The following is a 9830-nucleotide window of genomic DNA, read 5'->3' as shown; positions in this document are numbered from 1 at the left end:
TATTGGTCAGAGTGGTCTCGAACTCCTGACCTCAAGTGACACACCGCCTCGGCCTCCCAGAGTGCTGGGATTACAAGCGTGAGCCACCGCGCCCGGCCTCAATATTTCTTTTTTCTTTTTCTTTTTTTTTTTGAGACGGAGTCTCACGCTGTTGCCCAGGCTGGAGTGCAGTGGCGCGATCTCGGCTCACTGCAAGCTCCGCCTCCCGGGTTCACGCCATTCTCCTGCCTCAGCCTCCCGAGTAGCTGGGACTACAGGCGCCCGCCACCGCGCCCGGCTAATTTTTTGTATTTTTAGTAGAGACGGGGTTTCACTGTGGTCTCGATCTCCTGACCTTGTGATCCGCCCGCCTCGGCCTCCCAAAGTGCTGGGATTACAGGCTTGAGCCACCGCGCCCGGCCAATATTTCTTATTTAACCAAATATATCCCAACTGTCATCAATTTTGTTATAATTAATTATCCCACTTGTAACCATTTAAAAAAAAATACATATATTTTTTGGTACTAAGTCTAGGAAATCTGGTGTGTGTGTACTGTACACACACTTACAGCACATCTCAACTTGGGCCAGCCACGTTTCAGAGTTCACTAGCCACATGCGGCTCCAGGAAGCGGAGCCCTGCAGAGGACCTGTGGCGTCCTCCCGCTTCACTAAAAGTTCCTTCCAGAGCTCAGCTGGCCCGCGACCTAGGCTCCGCCCCGCGCCCCTCCCAGGTTACATCACAGAGCCCACAGGCCCCACCCTCTGGTGGCCTGGCCCGCGTGCGCGCCCACTCTCGCACTCTCTCCGCTCCAGGGGCCCAGACTCTGAGAGACAGCGACGGCCATCATAGAACAGCGGAGGCAATCGATCGGCCTGCCGTCAGCTTCGGCATTCGCAAGCCGCAGGCAAGAAGCTCCCCCACAACGGCCCGCGGCTCGCGCAGCTCTGCAGAGAGAGCGTGGCAGCAAGGCCAACACCCATTGGTCCGCCGTAGCCCTCCGCCCTCCCCCTCGCCACCCTTATTGGCCGGAGCGGCGGCGCCTGCCGGGTAGGCGGTGGCGGCGTCCCTCCCTTGCGCCCGCCCTCAAGAGGGCGACGAGGAAGCGGCCGCCTCCCTGCGCCCCGCCCCTCCGGCTCGCTCGCTGGCTCCCGGCTCCTCCCGACGTCTCCCAGCTCCTCCACGGCTCTTCCCGGCGCTCTCCTGGCTCCCCCCTGCTCCGGCTCCGTCTCGGCGGCGGCGGGTAGGTGCAGCCGCAGGCGGGGTCTCATGGAGGGGCGGCCTCCTCACTGTCCCGGGGCTGCCCGCGCCTTGTCCCGCGGCAGCCCGGTACCCCACGGGGCCCGCCCGAGGCGTGGAAGGGCGGTGGCCGCCGGCCTGCGAGACGCGGGGGCGTCCGAGGGAGGGGGCCAGGCGGGGGGCCGGCGGCCGTGACCTTCGGAGTCTTTGAGGCGCGATCTGGGGGATTCTTGGATTGAGGGGGGCTGAGAGGTCCAGTTTTGAGGGTCGGGGCGGTGGGGCCGAGCGACTTGCCTCGGGCTTTGGATGGGGCTGAGCCGCGGAGCGAGGGTCGGCCACAGTCTGGGACCTTGGGTGGGGTTCGGGGGTGTAGGAGAACTCAGAGGTCGTTTTCTGAGGCTTTATGGGGGTCATTTGATGTGAGGCTGAATTCAGCCTTAGTGTGCCCAGTTAGGGGTTATGGGTGGGGCTGAAGGGTGGTCTGGAGAACCGGGCCCTAGGCGGGGCTCTTCCCGCATGCAAAGGCCCCAGCACTGTGTGGGGACTAAAGCGTGTGTCTGGCAGTGGGAGTGCGAAGGGGTCGCATTAGGGTGGGGGTGGGGAGGGTACAGGGACTAGGAGGGGCAGTTGGAAACATTACCCAGAACAGAGATTGTGATTTATCACATGGAACAAGTTCTCTGCCCGTGTGAGATCCCTTTGGTGAAATTGTCCTGTGGAAGAGTTGTGAGAGTTTTGCTTACTTCCAGGAACGAGTAAATTAAATTCATTTGCTGTTTTGCGGAGGAGGCAGTGATTGATTACCTTATAGGTTTGTGCTTTAGAACCCAAACTCGGATGAAATACGTGCTTCTCGGGAAGGTTAGTGTTACCCAGCTTTCTACTGGAAACCCCCTTTTCTCCTTTGCCTTCTCTGGTCCTGTTACAGCATTGCTCCCCAGGGCCTCTCAATTCTCTCTCCCTGGCTGCATAGTATTGCAGCGTTTCTTGCTGTGTGTGTGTGTGTGCGCGCGCGTCTCCCGCCCATTTCCCTGCTGCTGTGCTTTTGGCAACTGCCTTTGCTCTTTCCCAGGGATGGTTGTGGCATTGCATCAGGGGATATTTGTGCTTGTAATTTGCTCACTCAGCCCAGGAGGAGGGAGAATAGTATGCTGTAGAGATGGGGGGCGGGGGCAGGGTGCCGTCAGCTTGGCTGGGTAGACAGAGAAATGGGTGTGGTGAGGGAATACAGCTGCTCTAGGCCTGTAGGGTAACACTGCCCAGTCATCAGCGCAAAGAGATTCAAAGAGCACCACCAGCAGCTATTTTTATAAATCAATCCTGAATCCAAGCTGAGCACATGGATTTAGAGTGAACAGTTGTCATGCTCTATTACAAGCTGGGTGTTTGGTAGACAACATTAGAGTTGCTAAGCAGGAGACTCCCGTCTGTACTGTGCAGTGTGTACTTTACTTGCAACTTTTAAACTTTACTTTTCTCAACTCCATAGATTGGGACATCTCTCTTCAAACTGTGTCTTTTAAATTGACGTAGTTTGCTGATCTGTACTAGTTCTTTTCAAATGAAATGTTTTCACCTCAGTTATACACATCCTTTCAAATTTAGCTTCAAAATAATAAAGCTGTCACTTTTTGAGCACTTGCCATCTCCCAGTCACTAGCTGTATTTATTAACAGATGAGGAGATTGAGACTGATGGGAATAAGGGGTCACACAGATAGTTAAGTGGCAAAAGTAGTATCCAACCAAACCAAGGTCTCTCCAACCCCCACATAGTAGTTCAGAAACTTCAGAATTTTGGTTTACATTGGGATGATTCAAGTGCTTGGAATTTATTCATGCAAAATAACAAACTCACCAGAGACTGATAAACCAGATACTGGTTAATGTATGTTGGAAGCATTAAGTGCCATGTGCACAATTGGATTTAATTATCCACTGACCAGGACACCTCCATTGTTCTGGGCTGCCTAATCAGTAATAAAAAGGTAGTTGATTATAGAATTGGAAAGGCACTAGATATTCTTAGTGGGTATTTTTTAAATTTAAATTTTATTTATTTAATTACCTATTTTTGAGACAGGGTCTTGCTCTGTTGCCCAGGCTGGACAGTGGCAGGATCTCGGCTCACTGCAGTCTCCACCTCCTGAGTTCAAGCAGTTCTCCTGCCATAGCCTCATGAGTAGCTGGAATTACAGGCATGTGCCACCACACCCGGCTGATTTTTGTATTTTTAGTAGAGATGGAGTTTTGCCATGTTGGCCAGACTGGTCTCAAACTCCTGACCTCAAGTGATCCGCCTGCTTTGGCCTCCCAAAGTGCTGGGGTTACAGGTGCAAGCCACCATGCCCGGCCATTTATTTTTATTTTATTCTATTTTATTTTCTGAGATGGAGTCTCGCTGTGTTATCCAGGCTGGAGTGCGGTGGCATGATCTTGGCTCACTGCAACCTCTGCCTCCCAGTTTCAAGCGATTCTTCTGCCTCAGCCTCCTGAATAGCTGGGATTACAGGTACCCACCACCACGCCTGGCTAATTTGTGTGTGTGTGTTTGTGTGTGTGTGTGTGTGTGTGTATATATATGTATATATATTTTTTTGAGATGGGGTCTCAGTTGCCCAGGCTGGAGTGCAGTGGCGCTATCTCGGCTCACTGCAACCTCTGCCTCCTGGGTTCAAGCAATTCTCCTGCCTCAGCCTCCTGAGTAGCTGGAACTTCAGGCACGTGCCACTACACCTGGCTAATTTTTTGTATTTTTAGTAGAGACAGGGTTTTACTGTGTTAGGGTGGTCTCGATTTCCTGACCTTGTGTTCCACCTGCCTTGGCCTCCCGAAGTACTGAGATTACAGGCGTGAGCCACCGCACCTGGCTAATTTTTGAAATTTTAGTAGAGATGGGGTGTCACCTTGTTGGCCAGGCTGGTCTTGAACTCCTGACCTCAGATGATCCATCTGCCTGGGCCTCCCAGAGTGTTGGGATTACAGGCGTGAGCCATCATGCCTGGCCTTATGGGTGTTTTAATCAAGGAACAAAAGTCTAGTGAGTCTCCCTTTCCCCAATGTAAAGACACAGTGTTGGAGAGTGTCTTAACACGTTTTCCTACTCTGTCCCACTTGTTTTTAAAGTTGTCTCTTCAAGTATTTGTCATTCCAGCATCCCTTTGTTAAAAATTTCAAATTTACAAATACATTTATATTACCTATTTAAAAATCATTCTCCATTGTTTCCTGACAGTGAAGGAAGCACCTGGATATTCTTATATATAGGCAGCTTAGCTTTAGTCAGAGAGTAGGTTCTTCCTGATCTCACAGTATCTTGTTCTTTCCTAATCTTGTTTCTGAATGTGGTGATCAATCCTTTGGCTCTGTAAACTTTTGCTTTTGACAGTTAAAATTTTTGGAATCACTTTGTTTTTGTTTTTTTTTTTTTAAGATTAAGCGTGAGTAGTCGCTATGTAGCTTTTAGATTTCCTTAAGATGTGAGAAAATCTGAGAGGAACATTTTGACCCACTGGAAGGCATCTTGGCAGTTCATTTATATAGTCAATTTGAAAAGGAAACCAAGTAAATTTCACTGATTTCACTTTGTCTTTCTAAGCAGCACTTTTAGAACCAGGTTATTGTAGACTTACTGCTAGGAGTGAATGGGTTGAGGACAGTTAAGGTTAAGGTTAAGAAGGGGGATGACCGGGCGCGGTGGCTCAAGCCTGTAATCCCAGCACTTTGGGAGGCCGAGACGGGCGGATCACGAGGTCAGGAGATCGAGACCATCCTGGCTAACACGGTGAAACCCCGTCTGTACAAAAAAAAAAAAAAAAAAATGGCCGGGCGCGGTGGCTCAAGCCTGTAATCCCAGCACTTTGGGAGGCCGAGGCGGGTGGATCACGAGGTCAGGAGATCGAGACCATCCTGGCTAACATGGTGAAACCCCGTCTCTACTAAAAATACAAAAAACTAGCCGGGCGAGGTGGCGGGCGCCTGTAGTCCCAGCTACTCGGAGGCTGAGGCGGGAGAATGGCGTGAACCCGGGAGGCGGGGCTTGCAGTGAGCCGAGATCCGGCCACTGCACTCCAGCCTGGGCGACACAGCGGGACTCCGTCTCAAAAAAAAAAAAAAAAAAAAAAAAAAGAAGGGGGATGGTAGGGCTCGGTGGCTCATGCCTGTAATTCCAGCACTTTGGGAGCCTGAGGTAGAGGATTGCTTGAGGCCAGAAGTTTGACACTAGCCTGAATAACATAGTGAGACCCTGTCTCCATTCAAAAAAAAAAAAAAATCACCAGATAATTTTAGTGTACAGCAAAATAACAAAAACAACAACTTAGCTAGGTGTGGTGGCATGTGTCTATAGTCCCAGCTACTCTGGAGGCTGGGGTGGGAGGATCACTTGAGCCCAGGAGTTCAAGGCTCCAGTGCTATGATTGTGCCACTGCACTTCAGCCTTGCTGAAAGAGCCAGACCTGCTCACCCCTGCAAAAATGGGGTAATAAAGCACACTGATATACATAGGGGATCATATTCATCATACTCATCTACCATTTTAGAGCTCCTAGGCCAGTCTTTCAATGCAGACCTTATGGTGAACTATTTTGGATGTCATTAACATTTTAAGCTTGAAAGTCAACACAATTACTTTTGTGATTCTTTCTTCTTCTTTTTTTTTTTTTTTTTTTTTTGAGATGGAGTCTTGTTCTGTCAGCGCAGTGGGGAAATCATAGCTCACTGCAGCCTTGAGCTTCTGGCCTCAAGTGATCCTCCTGCCTCAGCCTCCCCAGTGGTTCAGACTGTGAATGTGCGCCATCACACTTGGCTAACTTTTGTGATTCTTACTCTTTTTTTTTTTTTTTTTGAGACTAAGTCTAGCTGTATTGCCCAGGCTTGAGTGCAGTGGTGCGATCTCAGCTCACCGCAACCTCCACCTCCCGGGTTCAAGCAGTTCTCCTGCCTCAGCCTCCTGAGTAGCTGGGATTACAGGTGCTGGCCTCTGCAACCAGCTGTTGTGATTCTTTATAGGTTAAAAAAGTTAATCTTCTTGGCTTGGGCATGATGGCTCATGCCTGTAATCCCAGCACTTTGGGAGGCCGAGGCAGGGGGATCACTTGAGGTCAGGAGCTCAAGACCAGCCTGGCCAACATGGTGAAACCCTGTCTCTACTAAAATACAAAAATTAGCTGGAATGGTGGCAGGCACCTGTAATCCCAGCTACTTGAGAGGCCAAGACAGGAGAATCGCTTGAATCTGGGAGGCACAGGTTGCAGGGAGCCAAGATTGTGCCACTGCACTGTAGCCTGGGCGACAAGAGTGAAACTCCATCTCAAAAAAAAAAAAAAAAGCTAATCTTACTGTAAACATTTTATTAGTTTGTATATACTTAAATATCTTTTAAAAATTTATTTATGCTGGGCGCCGTGGCTCATGCCTGTAATCCCAGTACTTTGGGAGGCTGAGGTGGGCGGAGCAAGAGGTCAGGAGTTCGAGACCAGCCTGGCCAACATGGTGAAACCCTGTCTCTACTAAAAATAAAAAAATTAGCTGGGCGTGGTGGCGGGCGCCTGTAATCCCAGCTACTCTGGAGGCTGAGGCAGGAGAATCCCTTGAACCCGGGAGGCAGAGGTTGCAGTGAGCCGAGACTGCGCCATTGCACTCCAACCTGGGCGACAGCGAGACTCCGTCTCAAAAAAAAAAAAATGTTTATTTATAACTTCCCTTCCTTCTTTTTATATGGAAAATAGTTTAAAACTCAGTTTAAATAATTTTATTTTTATTTTATTTTATTTTATTTTTATTTTTATTTTTTTTTTTTTTTGAGACGGAGTCTCGCTCTGTCGCCCAGGCTGGAGTGCAGTGGCCGGATCTCAGCTCACTGCAAGCTCCGCCTCCCGGGTTCACGCCATTCTCCTGCCTCAGCCTCCCGAGTAGCTGGGACTACAGGCGCCCGCCACCTCGCCCGGCTAGTTTTTTGTATTTTTTAGTAGAGACGGAGTTTCACCGGGTTAGCCAGGATGGTCTCGATCTCCTGACCTCATGATCTGCCCGTCTCGGCCTCCCAAAGTGCTGGGATTACAGGCTTGAGCCACCGCGCCCGGCCAGTTTAAATAATTTTAGACTTACAGAAGAGTTGTAAAGGTGGTACAGACTTTCTATATACATTCTATATTCATTCCACTTCTCTTAGTGTTAACATTTTGTATAACCTGATACCCTTATCAAAATTAAGAAATTAGCATTAGTGGAATATTATTGACCAAACTACAGACTTTCCTCTGGTTTTCCTGTGTTTTCCAGTGATGTCCTATTCCTGTTACAGGATCCAATCCAGGATACCACATTTGCATTTAGATGTAATGTTTTTTTAGTTTCTTCCAATAGGTGACAGTTTCTTAGTCTCTCCTTCCCTATCTTTCCTTGACATCTTTAAAGATGAGTGGTCATGTATTTGTAGAATGGTTCTCATTTTGGGTTTTCTGGTGTTTTCTCATGATTAGCCTGAGGTTATGCATTTTGGGGAAGAATACCATAGACATGGTTTACCCTTCTTGTCATATCATATCTGGGGATACCTGATATCAACATGACTCATTACTGATTACCTTTTTTTTTTTTTTTTTTTTTTTTTTTTGAGGCAAGGTCTTGCTCTGTTGCCCAGGCTAGAGTGCAGTGGCATGATCTTGGCTCACGGCAACCTCTGCCTACCAATTCAAGTGATTATTGTGCCTTAACCTCCAGAGTAGCTGGGACTACAGGCACGTGCCACCATGCCTGACTAATTTTTGTATTTTTAGTAAAGGCGGGGTTTTGCCACGTGGCCCAGGCTGGTCTTGAACTCCTGTCCTCAAGCAGTCCACCCGCCTCATCCTGCGAAAATGCTAGGATTGCAGGCATGAGCCACTGTGCCTTGTTAACTTTGGTAACTTGATTAAAGTGATGTTCTGTACTGTAAAGTGACTATTTTTCTGCTTTTTAATTTTACTTGATAGAACCTAGAAATGAGTCACCAAGTCATATCCATACTCCAGGGGAAGGGAATTAAGCTCCAACCCCTGAAGGGAGGAGTGTGGAAGAATTTGTGGGCATGTTAAAATTCCCAAAGTAATTAGTTAATATTTTGGGGAAGATAACTGTGAGGTTATACAGAGATCTTATTTCTCCTTAAAAATTTCCTCTACTTATTTTAGCATTCATTAGTGAATCTTACCTGTGGCAGCACTGATTATATTGTTCTGTTGGTTTTCTATTTTTCTAATTTTTTCTACTTTTATGATTTGGAGTCCTTTTGTAAAGAAGATTTGTGCCTCCCCCATTTATTTATTAAATCATTTGTATCAATATGGACCCATGAATATTTTTTTTTTTTGCTTATAATCCAGTACTATATTTTGTTGCTCAAGTTGTTGCAGCTTTGACCATTTTAACATTGGCACCATGTTCTTTTGAAATACCCTTCCCTACGTTTGTCTTTTAGCACTTTTGTACTTTCTGGCACTGTAAGATGCTCCAGTCTCATCTTATACTTTCTCTGCCCTGACCCTAAAATCAGCCATTTCTCCAAGGTGTCCTGGTTCCTTCTGTTGGAAAAACGTATTTAGAAACCAATATCTGGTTTTCTTTTTTTTTTTTTTTTTTTTTTTTTTTTTTTTTGAGACGGAGTCTTGCTCTGTCGCCCAGGCTGGAGTGCGGTGGTGCAATCTCCACTCACTGCAAGCTCTGCCTCTCGGGTTCACGCCATTCTCCTACCTCAGCCTCCTGTGTGGCTGGGACTACAGGCACCCGCCACCGCGCCCGGCTAATTTTTGTATTTTTAGTAGAGACGGGGTTTCACCGTGTTAGCCAGGATGGTCGATCTCCTGACCTTGTGATCCGCCCATCTCGGCCTCCCAAAGTGCTGGGATTACAGGCGTGAGCCACCGTGCCCGGCCAGAAACCAGTATCTGGTTTCTAAATGAGCTTGATGTACTCATCACTGCTAGGGTATCACTACTTTTAGGCCCTCTCAGGGGATAGTTAGGAAATAATATGTATGTATACTGACCCATACATATCTTTGTTTACTTCTCTCTGTATATAAATATAAACATGAGTTTATACTGATATTTCTGATGCTAATCCAGCACCACAGAGTTCATTCTAGTATTCTCTTCCTTGCTTAACTTCTTTCTCTGACAGTGAGAAATTTGGCTGATTTAATGAATAACACATGCTGATTTTTTCAACTCTAGTATATGTATGAAGTAAAAAATACAGTCTTAATTGTCATATAAAGTAAATTTCCAAAGCATTTTGCAGTTATTAACTAATTTAAATTATACTCCTATAATATTGGTATTTTAAATTACTGTTTTTCAGCTCAGGTAGAGAGATGAAGTCATTTACCTTTGGCCAAACAGAAAGTGAGTGATTTTATCTAGAATCGATTATTTATTTTTTATTTATTTCTTTTTTAAGGGACAGAGTCTTGCTATGTTGCTCAGGCTGGTCTTGAATTCCTGGCCTCAAGCAATCCTTCTACCTTGGCTTCCCAAAGTTCTGGGATTATAGGTGTGAGCCACTGTGCCTGACCAAATGACCTATTCTCACTGCCAGTGCTATACTTGATCCTAAGGAAAGTAGTCTCAT

At 47.2% G+C, this 9830-nt stretch overlaps 1 protein-coding gene across 4 annotated transcripts in view; it reads left to right on the top strand.

Moving 5' to 3' along the window:
• Positions 1–763: 763 nt before the first annotated feature.
• LOC105480390 (microtubule associated protein 4) overlaps positions 764–9830 on the top strand; it is a 230273-nt gene continuing 221206 nt past the window's right edge. The window contains exon 1 of one of the 4 annotated variants that reach the window (XM_071091598.1): positions 764–889. The gene's annotated coding sequence lies outside the window, so the exon portion shown is untranslated. Of the gene's footprint in view, positions 890–1005; positions 1226–9830 lie in introns of those variants that run through there. The other 3 variants (XM_011739156.3, XM_011739184.2, XM_071091597.1) reach the window with 3 other exon arrangements.

Source organism: Macaca nemestrina, chromosome 2 (genome assembly GCF_043159975.1).
Source record: "Macaca nemestrina isolate mMacNem1 chromosome 2, mMacNem.hap1, whole genome shotgun sequence".
Lineage (NCBI taxonomy): Eukaryota > Metazoa > Chordata > Mammalia > Primates > Cercopithecidae > Macaca > Macaca nemestrina.
Note: the sequence above shows the minus strand (reverse complement) of the source record. Positions and strands in the feature narration are given on the sequence as shown.